Source organism: Balaenoptera borealis, assembly GCF_965194805.1.
Source record: "Balaenoptera borealis genome assembly, chromosome: 11".
NCBI lineage: Eukaryota > Metazoa > Chordata > Mammalia > Artiodactyla > Balaenopteridae > Balaenoptera > Balaenoptera borealis.
Window position 1 is genome coordinate 28,449,105 of NC_138868.1, and position 21,419 is coordinate 28,470,523.

Consider the following 21,419-nt stretch of genomic DNA (forward strand, 5'->3'; position numbering starts at 1 on the left):
AGAGCCTCTTCACATATAATAATGATTAAAAGAGTACATTTCCTACCTCCGTACTTGGAAGGGTTGCTATGACACTCCAAGAACATAACATGTGTGGAAGAGTTTAAAGAGTTAAAGTTTTATGCAAATACAAGGAATAATCATTGTTACTATTTTTTATCAAGATTTTTTAAGAAGACAAAGCATTAACACCAAGTTCATAGATACAGTGAACAGATTGGTGGTTGTCAGAAGCTGGGGTGAGGGGTGGGTGAAATGGGTGAAGGAGGTTAAAATAAAATGATTAAGTCCTGGGGATGTAACGTACAGCATGGTGAATATAGCTAACAATACTGTACTGTGTATTTGAAAGCTGCTAAGAGAGTAGATATTAAATTCTCTAATCACAAAAAAATAAAATTTGTACCGATATAAAAAAAAAAAGAAGACAGAGCATTACATGGAGAACAAGAAGAGCAAGGCAGGAACAATCTACAAAATATGGATGAATCATAGTTAATTAATAAAAGGTTTCAAGTTATTGATGGATAACAGTTAATTAGTGGTCATCATCACAACCATCAGTGATCACCAGTATGCAAAATATGAAACACTTCCAAATAACGGAATAATTGCCGTAATAAAGGCAAAATATCCAGATGTTGGAAACCATCAAGTGAATGATTTAGAATAATTTAGACTTGTCTAAAAGGAAATGAAAAGCCAAAGTAAAAAGGATTCGTATCACTGCTGATAGCATAAATCAGCATAACCTTTCTGCAGTGAAGTGTGACTATGCATGTTAGGAGACTTCAGAATGGACAGAACTTTGTACACAGGAATTATGTTTTTAGAAACTTCACCTAAACACATAATCAGGGATATGTTCTGAGTTATGTACAAAAACTCACAAAGTGGAAACCACAAGGAGATTCTGCTTCATACCCAGTAGGATGGCTATTATCCAAAAACAAACAAACAGAAAACAGTAAGTGTAATAAGTGTTGGCAATGATGTGGAAAAAATGGAATGCTTGTGCATTCCACGGAGTAAAAAAGTAAAATGTGGCAAACAGTACGGAAGTTCCTCAAAAAATGAAACATAAAATTACTGTATAATCCAGAAATTCCATTTCCATTCATACACCTAAAAGCCTTGGAAGCAAAGACTTGGAATAGATACTTGTATACCAATGTTCATAGCAGCATTATTCACAGTAGCTAAAAAGGGGAAACAACTCAAACATTCATCAATGAATGAATGGGTAAACAGAATGTGGTATAGACATACAATGGAATATTATTTAGCTTTGAAAAGGAATTAGATTCTGATATATGCTGTAACTTGGGTGAACCAGAAAACACTATGCTAAGTGAAATCAGACACAAAGGAACAAATATTCAATCAAAGTATGATTCCACACATATGAGGTACCTAGAACAGTGAAATTTACAGACAGAAGGTAGAATAGTGGCTACCAGGGGCTGGGGGAGGGAGTTACTGTTTAATGAGTATAGAGTTTCAGTTTGGGATGATAAAATATATCTGGAGATATATCTAGGTGATGGCTGCACAGAATTGTGAATGTACTTAAGGCCACAGAACTACACAATTAAAAAGGTGAAATGGTAAATTGTATGTTATGTGTATTTACCATAATAAAAAAGGGGGGGGCAAGAAAACTCACAAAGGTTTACACCGTAGCATTCTTTATGCTAGTGAAAACAGGAAGTAATTTACTGACCAACAATAGGGGTTGAATTAATAGGAGTTGTATATATAGTATACAGATTCAATGGTATACTACGCAACCACTGAAAATCATTTATATATTCCAAAAAGACTTGTACAAGAATGTTTCCAGCAGCTTTACTCAAAGTAGCAAAAAAACTGGGAAATAACTCAAATGTTTATTAACTGGAGAATGCAAAACCTAACCAAATTGTGGTATATTCATATATCACATGAAGTTCTACTCAGCAATAAAAAAGATGGAACTATGTGTAGCACCATGAACAAATTACAAAAGCATTATGTTGAGGAAAATATGCCAAACCTAAAAGACTACAAACTGTATGATTCTATTTAAATAAGCTCAAGGACAGGTAAAACTAAACATGAGTTATCTTTGAGGTAATGTTAAGAACTCACTGGAAGGAGGAATAGTTCTCTGTCTGGATTGTGTTGATTATGTGGTTGTATACATTTGTAAAACTCATCAAATTGTACAGTGCATTGTAAGATTTACTTTAATAAACTTATTGAGAAGGAATGTGCCTTTATGTGGAAGCATTTTCATAGTATGTTCCTGAAGGTAAAACAGAGACAATAAAAACAATAGATGCTTCATGATGCTGGAAGGAGAGAGGGAGGGAGGGAGGGAAGTAAGGGAGGGAGGAATACTAAAGGACATAAAAGTGTGATAAGCATGGCAAATTTGGGGTGGAAGAAATTTGAGTCACTCTTTCCCTTTCTATTTTCTGTGTTTTTGAAGTTTTCCACATTACGCATTGATGATATTTTTGAAGAGAACAAAACAAATTTTTAAAAGTATGAAATGACCCCCCAAAAAGTGTGAGTTTAGGAAGATAGTCAGATTTTTCTTATAATTCAACTATGTATTCAATATATATTCAATACTGGCTTTTTTCAAGATTGTTTGTTGGAACAAAATTCAAAACATGAGTTAGCCTACATTTCTGCAAACTTTGGTGTCATAGGCAGAGGGTAAGATTATTCAAGATATGTTAATAAGCTTTAAAAAAATTAACTGGGTGTCACCCTACTACAATTTTCCAACATGATGCATAATTTGGGAAGTGCAACTTTCTGTTAGAACAAAGAGGAGAGATGCAGATGATCTTTGAGAGAAGGGTTGGTTTTTGTGTTTTGAGGAAACTTGTTTTCAAGGCTAGATTTGGGTTCTGCTTTAGGAAAAAATCCAATGAAACAACAATAAATTTTTTAAAACTATCATGGTATCTTCAAAATGGATTTACAATAAGACATATATGGGAAAGGAAAAAAAGCTCATGAAATTGAATATTGGTTCCCTGAAATCTATATATCTGATAATGTGGTGGTTAGCCATGTCAGAAATCAATTTTCCCCTTCATCTTGAGAAAATTCAATTTAAATGTCTTTTTTGGTTTCCCATGTTTAGAATTTTGAAAAGTAGATTAAACAGAACAAATATCTCTATTGACTTTTTTTCTAGAACTTGAAGTAATTTGATGTGAGTGTCCAGGTTATATATAATATGCCACTGTTTGCGTCATCTCCTAAAGCAGAGATGGAAAGAAGCATTTAGATTTTTCCATATTAAGCATGATGAATTTTAATATTCCAAAGGTTGTTTGCGATAATTTAGTCTAGGGTAAAGGAAGAGGTTTTCATCTCAGATGTTACCTCTACTGTATTGATGGTGTTTCCTGGATTGCTAGACCAAAGGAGATTCAGAAGCTACATCCAAGCTGAACAGGACATAGCTGAATGGGCTATAACTGATTATCAAACTCTGACCTGGTCATGGAAAGGGAGAGTGGTAGTAAGCATGCCAAAAATGTGCTGTCCCAGCTTTAGTCTAACTCACTGATTTTACAAAGGAAGAAAACAAGGCCCAAAGAGTTGAATTTATTGATTCATAAAATGGATGAAATGCCCAATAGAGTCCATTCTTTTCAGCATCTTCCTCCACTGTTAATGCCTATTCTTCATTAGGTTTACGAGCTCGTAAAATTTATCTCCCTTTCCCATTATCCCCATATTATTTCCTTCTTTTTACCTCTACCACCACTTGAAGGTTATCACTCCTATCTCTTCTCTGGAAGGCACTGAAATATATCTATTGGCATCTCATCTCTTCAGAACTCAAGGTGTCAATTATTTAAAAATGAAAAAAATTCATCATTATCACACAATTGTTAGATTGAGTCCCCACAATTATAGACATTCTTTAATTACAGCCTATTTGAACCAAACCTTGTTCATTTTTTTGGCTTGAGTATTTATCAATATTTGGGGGAGTATGGCCCATGGCAGATTGAGGGGAAGATATTTTTTAGACAGAGAAGTTTGATTAAATTGTCTAGACTTGACTATCCTTCATCATAAGGTTTCCAACTTGCCTGTCATCATTTCTGCTGTCCATCCAAAAAATATTTCAATCCTTTAGATTACAACTTTGAGACTTGGTCCCACTCCCCCTTATCCTCTTCTGCCTCTTTCTCCATATCCTAACCATTAATGTTAGCTGTAATTTTTTTTTTTTAATGAAGGTAAAGTTCTTCAAAGATGAAGAAGCCAAATCATGTAAGGAAAGCATGTCTGTAAAATCTCTATATGGACACTGAAATTCTCAAGGATAATGATAGAATTTATATATAAAAAGGAAAAGATGATCCAAGTACCCCACAACCTAGTAGCTAAAAACCACAATTATTTATTATCTAGCTCATGTTCTGTGAGTTGGCTGCGATGACAGGGACAGCCAAAAAGGCTGGGGCAGCTCTTCTAGTCTAGGTGGAATCAGCTGACTTTTGTCATTGGTTGGCAGCTCTGCTGGGGCTGGATGGTCTAGAACGGCCTCACTCACTTGTCTTTGGGTGAGGCAGTTGACAGAGGCTTTATTACCTATGGAGAATGAACAGGAGATGAGAAGTTGCCAGCAGAGAAGGGAAGAGTGTGGTAAAGACAGGGAATGGGCTCTCATGGGATTTGGAAGTTACAGTGAGAATGTCCCCTCTGTGTCCTCGCTCCATAGTTCTTGGAGTAACTCACAGAGAGTGGTCTCCACTTAAGACAGCTACAAAGGAAGTAAGATCCTCAGGGAAGAACAGCGTTTCCATTAAGAGAGGAGGAAACTCAAACATGTAGATAAACAATAATGAACTGTGGACTCCTGGACACACTGTGGGAAGAGCTGAGAGAAGGAGAGGAAGAGAGTGGCTAATAGGAGGGCAGTAGAAGGACAGAGGCGTTTAGGTATTAAAACATGAAAGAGAAAATATTTGCGGTGGTATCTAAAGATGACAGGGGTAAGAGGCAAGAAATAAACAAACCTCAAGGCTCTTAGCAGAAATTTGACCAAGGGGCAATTTTCAGACTGACACTGACCTTGGCCCCCATGCTTACAGAACCTCTGCATCTTCCTGCACGAAGCTCCAGATATCACTGTGGGTCAGGGCGGTAGAGTTGCCAGATCTAGCAAAGAAAATACAAGATGTCCAATAAAATCAGAATCTCACATAAATATGGAATACATTTTTTAGTATAAGTATGTCTCATGCAACACTTGGGCCATATTTTTACTAAAACATTATTCTTATTTGTCTGACATTCAGAGTTAACTGTGCACCCTGTATTTTACCTGGCAACCCTGGGGTGAGGGAAGGAAATGGAGCAGGTGCTGAGCAGGACTGATTACAGCTATCACCCCTGGCAGCTAGTTAGGACAGAACCCGATCTAGAACCACCAAGTCCTGTGACTTCTAGTTGGGTGCCCTTCCCTGCTTCCATTTACCAGAGAGGTTTTCTTTTTCTTCTCTCCACCTCCACCCCGACCTCACCTCTCTCCCATTCGTCCCATCAACACTCCCACATTTTCTTCCTTCCCTTTTCTTAGCCTTCAGATCTCCTGGTGCCAAACCGCGGCTCTCCCCTCCTCTCCACCATTCTCTGACCTTGCCAGTCAATTTCATGCTCCTTCTAAAATGAGCATTTCTACTCCACCATCCACATGTGCAGATTTTTGTCTCCAGAAGAAGGGGAGGGGTAAAACTGCCACCTACTATAAATAGGAAGAAGGGGTACTCCTTCAATCACAACCTCAATCCCCAACCCTGATGCCAATGCTGAAAGTATATGTCCCTAATTTTGCAGATCAGGAATGAAGGTGACACCCACCCACATCAAATAAAACATTTAAATGTATTTAGATTTCATATCCTCAGGTTGAGGAAAGTTATAATATAACTGATTATGGAAACCCTCAGGGTTTGTAGGAAAGGCTGCTTCTTTTAGGAAGCAGTGAATAAATAGCAAAATGAAGTACTTAAAATTGGTTTACAATACACCTCAGCACAGAGCCAATAAATTAATAAAATCTGATAAGTTTCCAGATCCCTTGAGGGGTGAAATGCAGCTTGCAACACAGCGAATTTGCAGCAATATCACCGAACAGGGAAAGTTAATTTTTTCATTCCCTATGTGGCAAGGTCTAGCTAATTTTTCACTGCCAACCCCCCTTTTAAAAAATATATAGTTCTTACTACACAATGCTTAATCGTGATTTTCACATCATTCTTTTTTTTTCCAATTGTTTTCGAGGAATTCCAACTTACAAACGAGGTGAACAGCAGATGACTTTTATCTTTTTTACTCAAGTATTTTCAGTGCACTCAGTAATCAGTGGGGTACACTTATGCTGGTGTTAGGCAGGGAATTGCATACCCAGCTCCTATTACTGTTCATAAATTATTGTTCCCATATGCACCATCCTGAAAATGTACCTCAGTGGGCTTTGTTTGGGCTGTGTATACTCCTGTCATCAGTGGTGGTAGGAATCTCACCAGAAATCTGGAAAAGACCAATTAAAAGGCAAATCCACTCTTCCCAATCCAATAACACTGACCAAAGCAACTGAACATAAGGAGATAAATGTGAATTATTTTCCATGTTTTGCATAATCGTTGTAAATTTTAAAATACATTTCAGCATTGAACACAACATAATGTCCCCTGGAGAGTTCTGTTTACAAACCTTTTTAAAGGTACAATGATCTCAGATATTTTGCATTAAGGCAGTTCTGATGGTTGGTGCTTCAATGGCCACAAAATTAAGTAAAAACAAAGAACTCCCATCTTTATTTAGAGCACTAATCAAACACTTTGACACAGCTAAGAGCCATCACATAATGCCACAGTAGGACATTTTAGTTAACTCCCTTGTCTGATTAAATAATGTTACTGTATGGTTATTGATGATTTCCAGGATCTCAACTTGGGAGTGGTCCCATCTCACAGAGGCCCATAGGGGCATCCTATAAAGGTCTGTAGAATAAGACAGTCTTCAATTTATTGGCTTTTGAGTACACAGGATGGAGTAGGACACCATCCCTATCCTTAAGCAGCTCCCAGTCAAGTGAGGGAGCTTGAAAGATGCATCTAGAGCAAAAAGGATAAAGATACCTGGAGTACAGAGGACTCCAGTAAAAGAGGCACATGTGACCCAGGTTTTCTTTTTTTCTTTTTTCCCCTCTTTGAGGAGCACTGATCTTAATTACTATTTATAATTTATTTATAATTTGAAAATATTTCAAATGTTTTTCCTTTCATTTTATTTACAAAAATTTTCTTTTCTTCACAGATAAAGATTTCTTTCAGAAGGGGTGTCTTCAGTAAAATAGCTACCACTTCAGTACAAAACAAAACAAAATAATCTCATGACACAATAATATACAATGGTTGGTCAAATAAAAATAAACATCCTAGATGAAAAATGAAACAAAGTTGTCACTCACATGGAGGAAAAGTGAAATAGTTCTGTAATAGTAGCAAACCTGATGATCTAAAATATGCTGCCAGATTCTTGAGCAGTTTGCTTCTATCTCCGTATCTATTTTATCTTTATTAGGGAAGTTGATGAAGCCTTTGATGTTCCAACAATGCAATATGGGATGAATTAAACATCATTTTCACAGTCATGTGTGCAGATTTGGACTTGAGATTTTTTTTTTAACTCAGCCGACCAGTGTCCAAAGCACTTCTCCTTATTATTAACATCTCCCACCAATTTCTTTCCCAGCCTGATACCTCATCCGGATTAAGGGACTCGTAGCAGGGACAACTTTTTTTAAATGATGTTTTGCTTAAAGCATCTGTTTATGTTTCACCAAAACAAATAAAGTCAGGAATATGGTGTTTTAGAAACAAAGAAAACAACCAAGATTAGAGGAAAGTTAACTGTTCCCTCGGGAGAAACCCTGGTGGTTAAACTGATTCATCAGCAACAATACAGAAATTGTTTTAATGGTGTTTTGAACATCTTATTCTGGAAAAAGTAATACCCAGCCTCACAAACACAAAGGTTGAAATCAAGGCTATCCATTTGGAAGACTGACAATAATTGAGAGCGATATTTCATAAAGTCTGTTAAAGCCAGTAGGGTGAGCATATAGACACTTAATGAAGTACCTTCCTCCTATCAAATATTTTTCATGCTAAACTGGTTAATACCACTGAGAACAATTAATAATGATTCAGGAAGGGGAGAGAGATTTACCTTTTAGGGCTGGGTTCTTTGGGCAAAAACCATACTTCAAAGCTTATTTAATAACAATTGAAGAGAAATCACACAGGAAACAAAACCAAAGTCTTCTGTCTATAGATGAGCAGAAGGGCACCTATGGAGTTTATCTCAGCTTTCTCTTCCCAATTAAAAATACAACATTCCTGGGACTTCTCTGGCAGTCCGGTGGTTAAGACTCCGTGCTCTCAGTGCAGGGGACAAGGGTTTCATCCCGGGTCGGGGAACTAAGATCCCACATGCCGTGCGGAGCAGCCAAAATAAATAAATAAATAAAATAGAGTAAAATTAAAAAAAAATACAACATTCCATTCTTTCTGTTTTTATTTCCCAGGCTCAATTTAAAATTTTAACTCTCCTAAATATTCTTTTGAAGGGTAGGGAGAAGTCCTTTCTTCACAGAGTGAAATCTGTGGCAGCTTTTCTCTGTCCTTTAGAAACTGTAGTCATTAAATGCACACTGCCATCACTAGACTACGTCAGAGAAACTTCAAGATTTGTCACAGCAGCAAACTCCATCATGAGCACGGGAAGGTATAAACAGGGCAGGATCCACCTCAGGCAGAACATCCATATTAGAGGCTTTAAATGTTTTTTTCTCCCTTCGCCCAAACTACAGATTAGTGCCCTTCTATTAAAGGCTTTGGTTTGCCTTGATAAAGGCTGTTTGTTACAGCCCGTGTTGGGGGCAGAAGTTCTTTAGTAAAACTTGTCATTATTTATGTACCAGAAAGGAAAACCTTGTCTATTAAATTAATTAGAATGTGACCTGAAAAGGAATATTTTTGATCAGTGAAAACAGAAGTCTTCGGGGAAAGGGGAAAAAAGGCAGAAAGGTTCATAACACAGAGCTGCATTGTTTGCAGAAAGCCTGCTGCTTCCTTTATGCCTAGCTGAACCATGCCAGGAGCCCTCTTGAATTTCTACAAGAATACAGTTTCAGATCATCTGCATTCAGGGCCAGAGTCATGGCCCTGGAACCGATAATTGCCTCTGACAGGATTTAATTACCTTCTCTAGGACCTTTTCTCTGTTTGATTGGAGACCACCCCCTGCCTCCGATCAAATCAGACAGTAATAACACGCTGAAGCGCAGCAGCCAATCCCGAGTCAAGTCTGAACAGTGACCTTGCTGAGTCGAAGCTGATTGGTGGTGTCAGCCTTGTCAACGGTGTCAGGGAACCGTCAGACAAGAAAGAGCGAGGGGGGAGCTGAGGAGAGCGAGGGGAGATAAGAGAACAGCATTAATGCTAATGGAGGTTGTCAGCATTCAAGACTCCAGGCCGCCTTACAAGCGGCCTTGCACAAAAACAAAAATATGAGAGAACTCATACAAGTCTAAAATATTCAGAAGGGGAACATTTGCGCTTCTCCAATTTGGGGAATCTATTCAAGGTATAATTCACATGCAATTCAGATCCAGAGACATACACACGCGCTTGATGTGACAGAATAATTTTCATGAGAAGAAAAAGCCCCACAAAACTTAGCCAGATGAATTGGGGGCGGGTGGGGGGGAGGAATAAACTACTGCTCCGTGACTTTCTGTTGCCTTTTTTTTTTTAACTAGACCCCTGAGAATGCTGGTATTTAAGATGCACCACAAAATTCTGGTTTTAATAGTAACCTGCTTTTAATATTAGCACTTGCTGTATTATTTATGACCACTTTAGTGCGGGATATAAGTCCGCCGATAATGTTAACAAAGAATAATACATTCATTAAATGGCCAATCTTTATGTACATATAGTTTTAAGATAATTTATAGCAATGGCATAATTCTGGTCTTCAAAAATTAGTTTAAGCTATAAAATTTGGTTAACCTTTATTCCATCAAAAAAGAAAAGAAAAAAAGAGTTCTTTGCTGCAGAAAACAACACCAAGGCATCAGTGAGTTATAATATGCAGAAAGTCTGTTACAAAATAGTAATCAATCGAGATTTGGAAGAGAAGTAGAACGCATTATTAGGGCTGTACTAATTTGGAGTTTAGCTTATTCATTACTTTTGTCTATAAATAACCTTCCCCATAGCATTTATTTTGTTTCTGACTCACCTACCTCTTTACAAATGTAGCAACTACTATGAAAAAATACATTTACAGAGGTGTATAGAAAGACAATGTTTATAGGGATTAACAGTATTTTTCATAAGTCTTTCAATCATTTAAGAAAACTGGCCTAATTTAACTTCTCTCACAATGAAAGGGACACTTTGTTACCTGATTCCTGGACTTTACCAAAAGGAATATTGTTTTTAAAAATAATACCAGATGATTCAAGTTTAATACAAACTCCTCCACATGTATACAAATACACATTTCTTCAAGTGGTTTCCAGCTTCACCAAGGAATTTTACCTGAACAGCCGTTGCACAAGTGGATTCAGTGTTTTTTGACTCCTATTCTATACTTTACATACCTCTCCCCAAAAAAATATGTTTTAAAATTAAGAATGGAATCTTTTCCTATATATCTACAATTCTTTTCCTTTATAGCCATGGAATTTAAAACATAGTTAACATATAAATATAGCATATTTTTCTATACCGGATCAAAATTTATAATGGACTTGTTAAGATGATCATAGTTATTTCAATTTTTAAAAGAGCTATCTGCAACAACCTATAGGGATGCAGAGTTACTTTGAGAAGACTGAGTATTTTCACAGACCCATGGTTAAAATAACTCATTTAAGGGGAAAATGTATCTTACACAGAAAATCAGAGGCTTAGAGTCTGGTTCCAGCTTTGCTATTGACAAGCTGTCCAGTTTGAGCCAACTCACTTTGTCTTCATGTGTTTTGGTTTCCTCAGCTATAAAAGGCAGTTAACAGGAAGTTACCTAAAGAATCAAAAGCATGTAGAGTACGCATGTAATTAGAACGTAGACAGGATAACAGAGTCTTTTCGCTTCTTGGAAACACTATTCAGGGTTGGTTTCTCTCTGCCTCTATTCCCTCCAGCCCCATCCTGTCCCATGTGCTCACCACCACCCGACACACACACACTGACAAATATTTTGACAAATATTGAGAGGTATGTAACATGTAGTCACTAGCAGCGTCAGGAGTAGAACCCAAATTTGCTAAATCTTATCCCTAGGTTCTTTCTGACTCCACTTTTTGCCACTTGGAACTAACACATTTTTTGGTACTCAGATAAGTGCTGATCTTTTACTGCACTGGTTTTAAGTATAGTTCATTGGTAGACTCCATATGCATCATGCATCCTACTTGGGCAAGGGAGCAGATGCTTAACAAATGCTTTTAAAAGGGACTGTGCAGAAGTAAACAGGTCTAGTCATTGTGTGACTATCATCAACTTGAATTTTTGACCACTTTGGCTATTACCTCTAATTCTAGCATATATGTAACTCTGAAAATTAGGACAAACTTTAGCTATTTTTCAAGTGTTAAAAAGAGTATAACAAATGAGTGTGTGTATATTCCAGACATAAGAAAGAAATATAAGAAGGTTTATTATGTCTCAAAGTGGATAGTCAATAACATTTTATTTCAATGGAAGATACTATGCTTTTCAAAGACAATCTACCCCCAGTTGTGAAGGGAAGGAGAAATTTTCATTCTGTCCCCCTGCTATCACATCTTCAGCGAGTTCAGATCAGAGCAGCAGCAACAGAAAGGAAAGGAAAGAAGCCAGTAGCATGCCTTATTCATTTCTTCAGCAACGCTATTCTCGCCCTGGAAAGGTGAATAATTAATACCCATCTGACTCCACCTAATTAAATCCACATTTGCTTGTTCTGTTCATTTGAAAATGCTTTCCTTTAGAGAAAATAGCCTTTGCTTATCTTCACAGTTTATATTTCTTAAATGGACACTTTTGGAATTAAAGAGATTCTATCTTGGTTTTGAAAAGCCTTTCCCTTTTTGTGCTAATCATTAGGAATAAATTACGAAGCTTACTATTTTTTGAAATGGGAGACAGGATATTAACCAATTGCTAGGTTTAGATTCTTATCAAACAGATAGTCAAGCCTAGATTACGTCCTTTTTTTTTCTAGAGAGATGAAAAAAGTCTTTTGCTCTTTTAAAAACTGAATACACAACAACAAATAAAGAGAAATTAAAGAGAAACCATGCACTACATCCTGGGTTAAATCTCAGTTGCTGTTTCAGAATGGTCTTTGCATAATCTGAGTTACACAACAGAGTGACTCTAATTGCAAATTCAATCACTCCTTGACTGAGCCTCAGAAATCAATTCCCAGTAAAATATGACACTCAGTCATTCAAAACAATAGAATAGTCAATATTTCACCATCAGCAGTCTAGTTAGGACCTATTTCAATACAATACAAATTCAATTTTTTTCTGTGCCTAGCAAACCTCTTCTATTTCATGTAAACTTGCCTAACATTTTCAGTAATTCAAACGATAATGGAAAGTTAAATAGAATCATGAGATTTCCAAGACTTGTAGAGAGAATTTCACTCAAAGACTTCTGATCCAGACTTCTGATCTTTTCCTTAATTAGTATTGATTGTCAACTTTACTTGCGTCCTTGTGGCCAGTCAATTTAAACTTAGACAGGGATCATCCAAGTGAGGCAGAGAGTACTGCGGACTGGGGGCAAGGGACATGGAGGGTAGTGAAGATCCAGGTTCAAGTAGATGGTCCAGAATCAGATCTGAGACTGCAGAGTCCTGGAGTTTACTGCATTTACAGCAAACGAATGGAAATTGCAATACAATTTTCCAATAGACCTCACTTTGGAATCATTTTCTCTAGCTCTGAAAGACTAGGATAGAGGAAAGATAGAACTCAGATATAGAATTAGAAACCAAATCTAGATAGAAAACAGGTAAACAGACAGTTTTCAGCCAGTAAGTGTTTCCAAGACTAAAATTCCCCAGTTTTGACTTTTAGCACTGATTTTACTTCTCACTTGGTGATCTTATCAATTCATCTAACTGCCAAAAACTCTATTTCTCTTTTTCAACCCTGAACTCCCAGATATTAAGGCATGATTCTCATTTTTCAGCTTGAATTTTTACTATCCCTAAATAAAATACCTAAGGTTTAAATTGTTTTGTTTAATAGTTTGTGTGACAAACTATTAAAACAATATTGGGGTTTGTCTGTATTTGGGAAGGGGATGTTTCTAAAAAAGAATACCTCTGATTAAGTGCACTGTTTATTTACATTAGAATCCACATTTTAAAAGACCAGCACACAAAAGGCTTGGAAATGCATCCAAAATGAGAAACTCCAGTCAACGGATTATTCAGCTGGCAAAATGGAAATTTCAAGTTGCATAGACAGCTAATTGTGGCCTGCCTCTGGAATGACAGGTCTATAATTTTTAGTTTTGTGTTCATTGAAAGCCAGTCACCTTGACACTCAGTGCTCCATTATCCACCGGCCACCAACCATATGATGATATTCAAGGAGTGACGGGCACTTTCCATTATGGGTGGTGAAACACACCGAGTTTTATTTGGATAAAGCTGTCCTGAGAAAAAAAGAAATCCAGGTGTCTACTCCTCCTCATGAGCAACAATGACACTGAAACACCTTTAATTCCAGAGAATCAACTTCTTTGTTCTTGTATCATAACAACCATCAGTTATTCTTGGTATTCATTGCTAACCTCCTGAAAGTGCTTTAATGTGTCACGATCCTAGCCTTTTAAATACAAATTTTGCCTTTTAATGTCAAGAGCTCTCCCCATTAAATTATATTATCTTAGAAGAACTTGAAACCTAGTTAAAGCCTGCATCCCAGAGAAAGTGTAAGATGTTTGTTCTTTGCCTTTTTTTCCCCTCCCAGTTATCATTTCAATTGTTCCAAGGCTTCATGGGTAGGGGAAATATTGTTGAACCAGGAGCCAGGAGATGAAATTGTAATCCTACTTATGAATGAATTTTGGCTGTTGACTTTGTAGAAATCTATCAACTCTCTGAGCTTCAAATTAGTAATCTTTAAAATAAAGAGGCTGAACCAGATATTCTCTTCATTCTCCTCTGTCTGTGCAAATTTCTGGTTCTATATTAATATTAAGGTCTATATTATTAAAGTCTGATCCACATAATATTGAAATAATATAACGTTTTCCTGGCTACAAACAGCACTGAACTTCATTTGTCAAACGGAACCATGAGGATGTATTCAGCTGCAAGTAACAATACCTACTAACTGTGGCATCAATAGAAAAGTCAGTTAATTGTCTTCACTAAAGGAAATTTGGAGGCATATTGTTCACGGTTCTGTGCAGTAGCTCAACACTGCTATCAAGAGCCCAGCCTCTCTCTGTCCTTAGTGTGGGGTTTTCATCCTTTGATGTCATTTACCAGTTATAAAATGGCTGCAGCAGCTCCAAGCATCTGAGCCTCCACAAAAATGAACCTGGGGAGGACATTATGCTAAGTGATTGAAGCCAGGAAGAGAAAGAAAAGTGCTGTATGATCTCACTTATGTATGGAATCTAAAAAAGTCACACCCAAAGAACCAGAGAGTAGAATGATGGTTGCCAGTGGCTCAAGGGTAAGGGAAATGGAGAGCCTGTTGGTCAAAGGGTACAAATTTTCAGTTATATGCTGATTAAGTTGTGGTGATTACAGTGAATAATACTGTATTGCATACTTGAAATATGCTAAGAGAGTGGATCTTAAGTGTTCTCAACACACACACACACACTCACCAAAAAAGTAACTGAGATGATAGATGTATTAACTTAATTGTGATAATCATTTCACAATGTATATGTATATTAAATCATCACATCTTACACCTTAAAAAAACAACATCACACTGTACAGTCTAAATACATACAATTTTTATTTGTTAGTCATACCTCAATAAGGCTGGAAAAAATTTATTTTAAAAAATTTTAATAAAAAACCATGGCTACAAAAAAAATCTCTCCCATGAATTCTTAGCAAGGAAGGGGGAGACTGAAAAGAGGGCTCTCCAATGATCAGAAAGCAAATACTTACCCAAAGACCCGGTAGGTGGAATAATAGCCACCATATCCTCATCTTAGCCCCGAGAACCAGTGAGTGTTACTTTATATGGCAAAAGGACTTTGCAGGTATGATTAAGGATCTTGAGATGGGAGATGATTCTGGATTAACTAGGTGAGCCCTATATGTAATCACAAGGGTCCTTATGAGAGGAAGGTGGAGAGAGTTTGACACAGAAGAAAAATAGTTCATATAATGACTGGCAGGAAGTTGGAGTGATGTGAGGAAAGAATCACAAGGCAAAGATGCAGTTGGCCGCTGGAAGCTAGAAAAGGCAAGGAAACTGATTCTCTCCTAGAGTTGCCTGAAGGAACAGCCCTGCTGACATCTCAAATTTAGCCCAATGAGATTGATTTTGGACTTCTGGCATCCAGAACTTTAAGAGGATACATCTGTGTGCTCAGGCACTGAGTTTGTGGTAGTTTGTAATAGCAGCAGCAGGAAACTAATGCAAGCCCTGAGCATACTTTCCTTTACAACTGATTGGCCAGATATAGGCCATTCCTTGACATGAGGGAGGCTAGGAGAATAAGTAGCTGGCAAACAGGAAGAAAACAGACATGATTGTACTAGACCTATTTTGATTCATGCCCTGGGGTTGGGTATATTGCTAACCTCAAACAAACTGGAGTTCTGTTAGCATGTAAGTAGGGTCTGCCATATCAAGGTTCAAGGAAATTTATGAACTTTGAGATTATTTCTCAACTTTGAGATTATTGTGATATTCAATCACAAAATTTATTTATGAACTTTGAGATTATTTCTCAACTTTGAGATTATTGTGATATTCAATCACAATATTTATTAAGTGCTTAGTCACTCAGTTTAAAACTTCAGTGACTTGTAAAGTTCTCCTTGGTCTAAACCCTGCTTATCTTCCCAGCCTATCTCCCATCATTCTCTAGGGATCCAGCCTTACTGGTTTTTCAGCTTTTGTTACAAATTAGGCTTTCTTCCTCAAAGTCACCCCAGTATGCATTCAATTTGCTTTCCATGAAAATCTCCACCACTCAACCCAACTCCTGTATTCTTTACTTTGCTAAATTCCCCTGACTTTTCAATTCTCAACTTAAACAGCAATTCTTCAGTGTAGTTCCCCCAACCACCCCTAAGTTAGCAGCCCTTATTACCTGTTCACTTAGCATCTTTCATGTAATCATAAGACTGACAACTACTCCTTTGATGTTGTATTCTCCACTAGTCCAGGGTACTCCCCCAGTTCTAACAATAGGAGAACATCCTTGGGTCTAGGCCAAGAAATGAGGTCAGCCCTATTGGCTTGCAAGGGAGCAAAACAGAAAGAAAGCAACACAGTTCTTCCTATCTGTCTCACTGCCATGGTCTGAATGTTTGTATCCCCCCAGATTTCGTAAGTTGAAACCCTAATGTCTGATGTGATGGTATTAGGAGGTGGGGCCTTAGGGAGGTGCTTAGGTCATGAGGATGGGGCTCTCGTGAATGGGGTCAGTGCTTTTGTAAAAGGCCCCAGAAAGCCAGCTAGCCCCTATGAAGTAATAGAAAATACATCAGTTGGTCTCTGCCCCTGGTTCAGGGCACAGAGCTCTTAAAACCCTCGTAATTTCCTAAGTGATAAGAGTACTAGGAGCATCTAGAATAGCATCTTCTGTTCTAATATTTGGTCTTTCCAAGGAGGGGGAGTCATGGGAACCTCCGATTTGTAGCCAAGTCAGACAGAAGTTGTGGGTGACCTGGGGACCTGCTACTTGCCATTGGCATCTGAAGGGAGGGGGTGGGCTGTCTCATGGGACTGAGCCCTTAACCTATGGAGTCTGTGCTAACTCCAGCTAGTGTCAGAGTTGAATTGAATTGCAGGACACTCAGCTGGTATCACAAAGAACTGTTTGGTGTAGGGAAAAAACCCATACATCTGGCATCAGAAGTGCTGTCAGTATGGCTGTAGCATGAAAGTTAAGGAGAAAGACAGGATAAGTCAGTTTTTCCTTTCTACCCCCCTTCCACCATGTGAGAACACATTGAAAAGTCACCCATTATGAACCAGGAAGAGGGCCCTGACCAGAACAAAACCATGCTGGTGCCTTGATCTTAGGCTTCCAGACTGCAGAACTGTGAGAAATAAATTTCTGTTGTTTCTAAGCCACCTGGTCTATCGTATTCTGTTATAGCATCCCAAACAGACTGACACTTACCCTGAAAACACTGATGTTTCCATTGTGGATTGACCAGTCTAACTCTTGGTTTCAACTATTTTCTTTGACATATTTCTATCATAGTCCCCACCAGAATGTCAGCTGTCAAAAAAGAGCCACCTTGAGAGAATGTCCTAAGAGATGAGGTGTTGAAAAGGGCTCCTTCCACCCACACAGTCAAAGCTCTGTCTGCCTTGCTGTCCACTCTGTGCACAGACCTAGGCTCAAGTGCTCTTTGGAGAAACGATGTTTACTGAGTGAAGGCACCAAGCTAAGTTTAGAGCTATACACGTGAACAAGACAGGGACCTGGCTGATGCGGTGGTCAAACACATCAAACTGCACAGGCCTGTGCTTCTTAAAATTTGGTCCACTAATCACTTGCATCAGAAACATCTGCAGTGCTCATTTTAAAAGAATATTGTTGGGCTTCACCCTAGACCTATTGAATCAGATTTTCTTTGGGGATAAATGATTTGAGACCAATCAAAATTCAAGAATCATTGCCATAAATTGAAAACCAAAATAAACAGTTCTATTTTTTTTAACCCAAGAATTTTTTTGTACTGATTTGGTTGCTTCACATAGACACTCACCCTTTCTTCCATATATATTTAGCACAATGCTTTATACACACCTACTCCATTAGCTATCACATCAGCTGAGCAATTCCATAATCCTCATCTATACAACTATAGAGCTAACACACCTTTTTTGCCACAGAATAGCTTGCACTTGGGGAATTGTGTTTCATCTAATTTCTTAAAATTAATGAACAAGTCCTATCAGTTTTAATGGCTTTATCTCAGGCCTCCATTTTGACATAAATTATTTATCCTACTAATTTAATGGCAAACAGTCACCAAGGTAAGCTTTAGTCAGTGATTTCACACGTATATTGGTTATAGTTTAATTATTTAGGTGCCACAACTAGCTTTGTGATAATGAACTGTCCTGGGCAGACCCCATAAAATACATTCCTCAGCTTTAAAAAAAAAAAAAGAGGTTTAATGTTTTAAAGTTTTTCATGCTGAGGCTTATGTAACTTCTGAGTTATAATGAAATTTTAGGGAAGAGCCAGGAAATGTTTGTGCTAAGCAAAAGACAGAGAAGAGGCCAGGATCAAGGAAGAAAGAGCAGGCATATTTGCAAAATCTTTACATGAAAGTTCTGAAAATTAGTGGCTGCTTAGGTCAGAGTTACGGGACTTAAAAAATTAAATGCCCACATTTTAGAGCATGCCATATTTTTTTAAAGTCCTTTAAATTCTTCCATTTGTACTATATAGACTTAATATTAACAGTATCTTATGCTCAATTCAAATGATTCATTTATTTAACTGTAATAGTAAAAAAAAAAAAAAAAAGCCCAACCATTTTGATAAATCAGTGGTTCTCAGCCACTATGAGGTGACATTGGTATACTCTGAATCTTCCAGAGGCACGTGCCAAAGTTTGAGCACTTAAATTTTTATTTATTACAAAGTAGGATATATACAATGAGATGAAAGAGGGGTTGAACAGTTTATGCACTGTGGCATATTGCAGGAAAAAAAACCATGAGGAGTAAGAGATGCGATATTAAGCCATAGCTGTTGAGAAATTGTGCACTTTACTGAAAAGTTTGAGAAGTTTTCCTCCTGAGTGTATAAATCAGCAGGTTAAATGTCCCTCTCAAATAGCAACACAAGACTGAAGTGCTACCCAGTGAACACAGTGACGTTGATAGATACGTGTTAATGTCTTCAAATATTCTGGCAAAAATTCTATGCTCAAAAACCAAAAAGTTGAAACCTACTGCCATACAGAGTGATAAGGGCTATGACACAGATATGCACAAGTATTTAGGGACACAGAAGAGAAATTCGTATTCTGTTTGAGTTTGCGGACAGGGGGTTTGCCTTGAGGAGTTGAAATTATGAAGAACATAATGTAATCTATGTGGGTAATTAACTTCTTTTCCAAATAACCAGGAAAATAGTGAGCAGAAAGTCAGGCAGTTCCCTGGAGAAGAGAACAGACACTCAATGTCCTGAGGAGGAAAATGAATGGCCAAAGATCCATCACCCCATCACTTGGATGTCCACATCATCTCCACCTGTTTTCCCTGCATAATAATTAGGCATATATTCCCTTGTCTTCTGAAGCTAAGAGACATATTAGATTAGCAGGCTGACATTTCACCTCTGCAAATCTGGGTCCATTTAGACAATGTGTGATATGTAAACTTTTCAACAGCTGATGTCACTATAAATCCAAAAACACCCATATCTGTGTCATTCTCTTGACCCATAATCTTCAGGAAATCCTTTTAGTTCTTCTTCCCTGGTGAGATCATTGTTTTCTTCATTGTGCCTTTGCTCCACTCAACACTTAGAATGAATCTCAAACCTATGAACCCTCTCCTTTAAAAGTCCAGCTGCCTTTCATGCCTCTATACCACTCACTCATACTTACAGAAGTTTCTGTGAAGGTCTGATATAGTCTCAGTTTTCTGATGAGCAACAGATGAGCTCTGCAGTTTATATGGTATCTTTGGAGCATTCTATATTCATGCCTTGTTTTAGTTTTTTGTTTGTTTGCTTTGTTTTTTGCTCATGGGAAAATTCATGTTTTTCAGAAACTGTTTAAAGTGTTCTTAAAAAATGAACTATCATTTCAGTTCTCTGTGTTTTCTGAGACTCTCTCATTGTGACTTACTATAGAATTAACTATCTATGTAATTTTTTCATCCCATTAAATAACACCTGCTGTACGTTAAATATCTTATAATGGGTAGTAGGATCACATAAGATTTCAGCATTTATGTAACTTTAGACCTAAAATGAACATAGTTCTTTGATGAGCAGCTATTGGTCTCAGAGAATGAATCCTGCCCAGCTTCTCTGTAGGATTTAAGATCTAATTTCAGCATGAATAATTGAAAAATTGCCTCCATATTTGCTTCTCTTTGGTGTATTCAGTTTAAATTATAAATGTATACATTTTCCATGAGATGAGATAAAATAGTTTTCATTTTGAATGAAAAACAAATGTGTCTTTAACATAATTTTTTGAATGTCCTATTTACTTTAAAAAAGTTAATTACTATAGAGGGTGCAGATGCATTCATTACTGTATAATGAAACTGAGCCTCTGAAAACTAAATGTAAGGAGATTGAAAATCTTCATTCTAACAACAAGTAGAAAAACTGAACAAACTGAAAAATCAACAACTCTTCTTAGATCCGTCAGAGAAGTAGAGTGACAGGGCAAACTACTGCCCCAAAACTGGAGAGACAAACAGGCAGATACAGAGAGTCATAACTTACCAGAGCAGACACTTATAAGCAGGAACCAATATTAGGGTAGGAAAACCTGAAGTGTAATTGACAAATTGCTGGACGCATTAGAAATTACCAAAACTGAAAAATAAAGGGAAAGAAAACTGAAAAAGAAAGAACACAATATCCAAGAACTGTGGGACAACTACAAAAGGTGTAACAATACATGTAACAGAAGGAGAAGAAAGATGGAAAGAAACAGAAGCAATATTTAAAGCAATAATGACTGAGAATGTCTCCAAATTAATGTCCGACACCAAGTTAAAAAAAAAAACAAAAAAAAAAACAAACAAAAGCAACTCCACCTAGGCATATTGCATTAAAACTTCAGAAAATAAAGATAAAGAAAGATTTTCGAAAAAAGCCAGAGGAAAAAAACACCTTGCCTAAAGAGAAGCAAACAAAACAGTTATGTCTGACTTCACCTCAGTAACCATACAAGCAAGAAGAGAGGGAGTGGAATCTTTAAAGTGTTGAGAAAAAAACTAGCAACATAGAATTCCGTACCCTGGAAAATTATCCTTCAAAAGTGAAGGAAATATAAAGACTTTTTCAAAAAAACAAAAACTGAGAGAATGTGTTGCTAGTAGATCTGCCTTGAAAGAAATGTTAAAAGAAGTTGTTTAGAAAAAATGAAAATTATATAGGTCAGAAACTTGGATT

General features: G+C 37.2%; 1 long non-coding RNA gene across 7 annotated transcripts in view; it reads right to left on the bottom strand.

The window, feature by feature from the left end:
• The window catches only part of LOC309606581, a 73,039-nt gene that overhangs the window by 16,289 nt on the left and 35,331 nt on the right, over window positions 1–21,419 (bottom strand). For all 7 annotated transcript variants that reach the window (XR_014231951.1, XR_014231952.1, XR_014231953.1 and 4 more), the window contains one exon: window positions 5,095–9,494. This is a non-coding gene — a long non-coding RNA (uncharacterized lncRNA). The remainder of the gene's footprint in view (window positions 1–5,094; window positions 9,495–21,419) is intronic.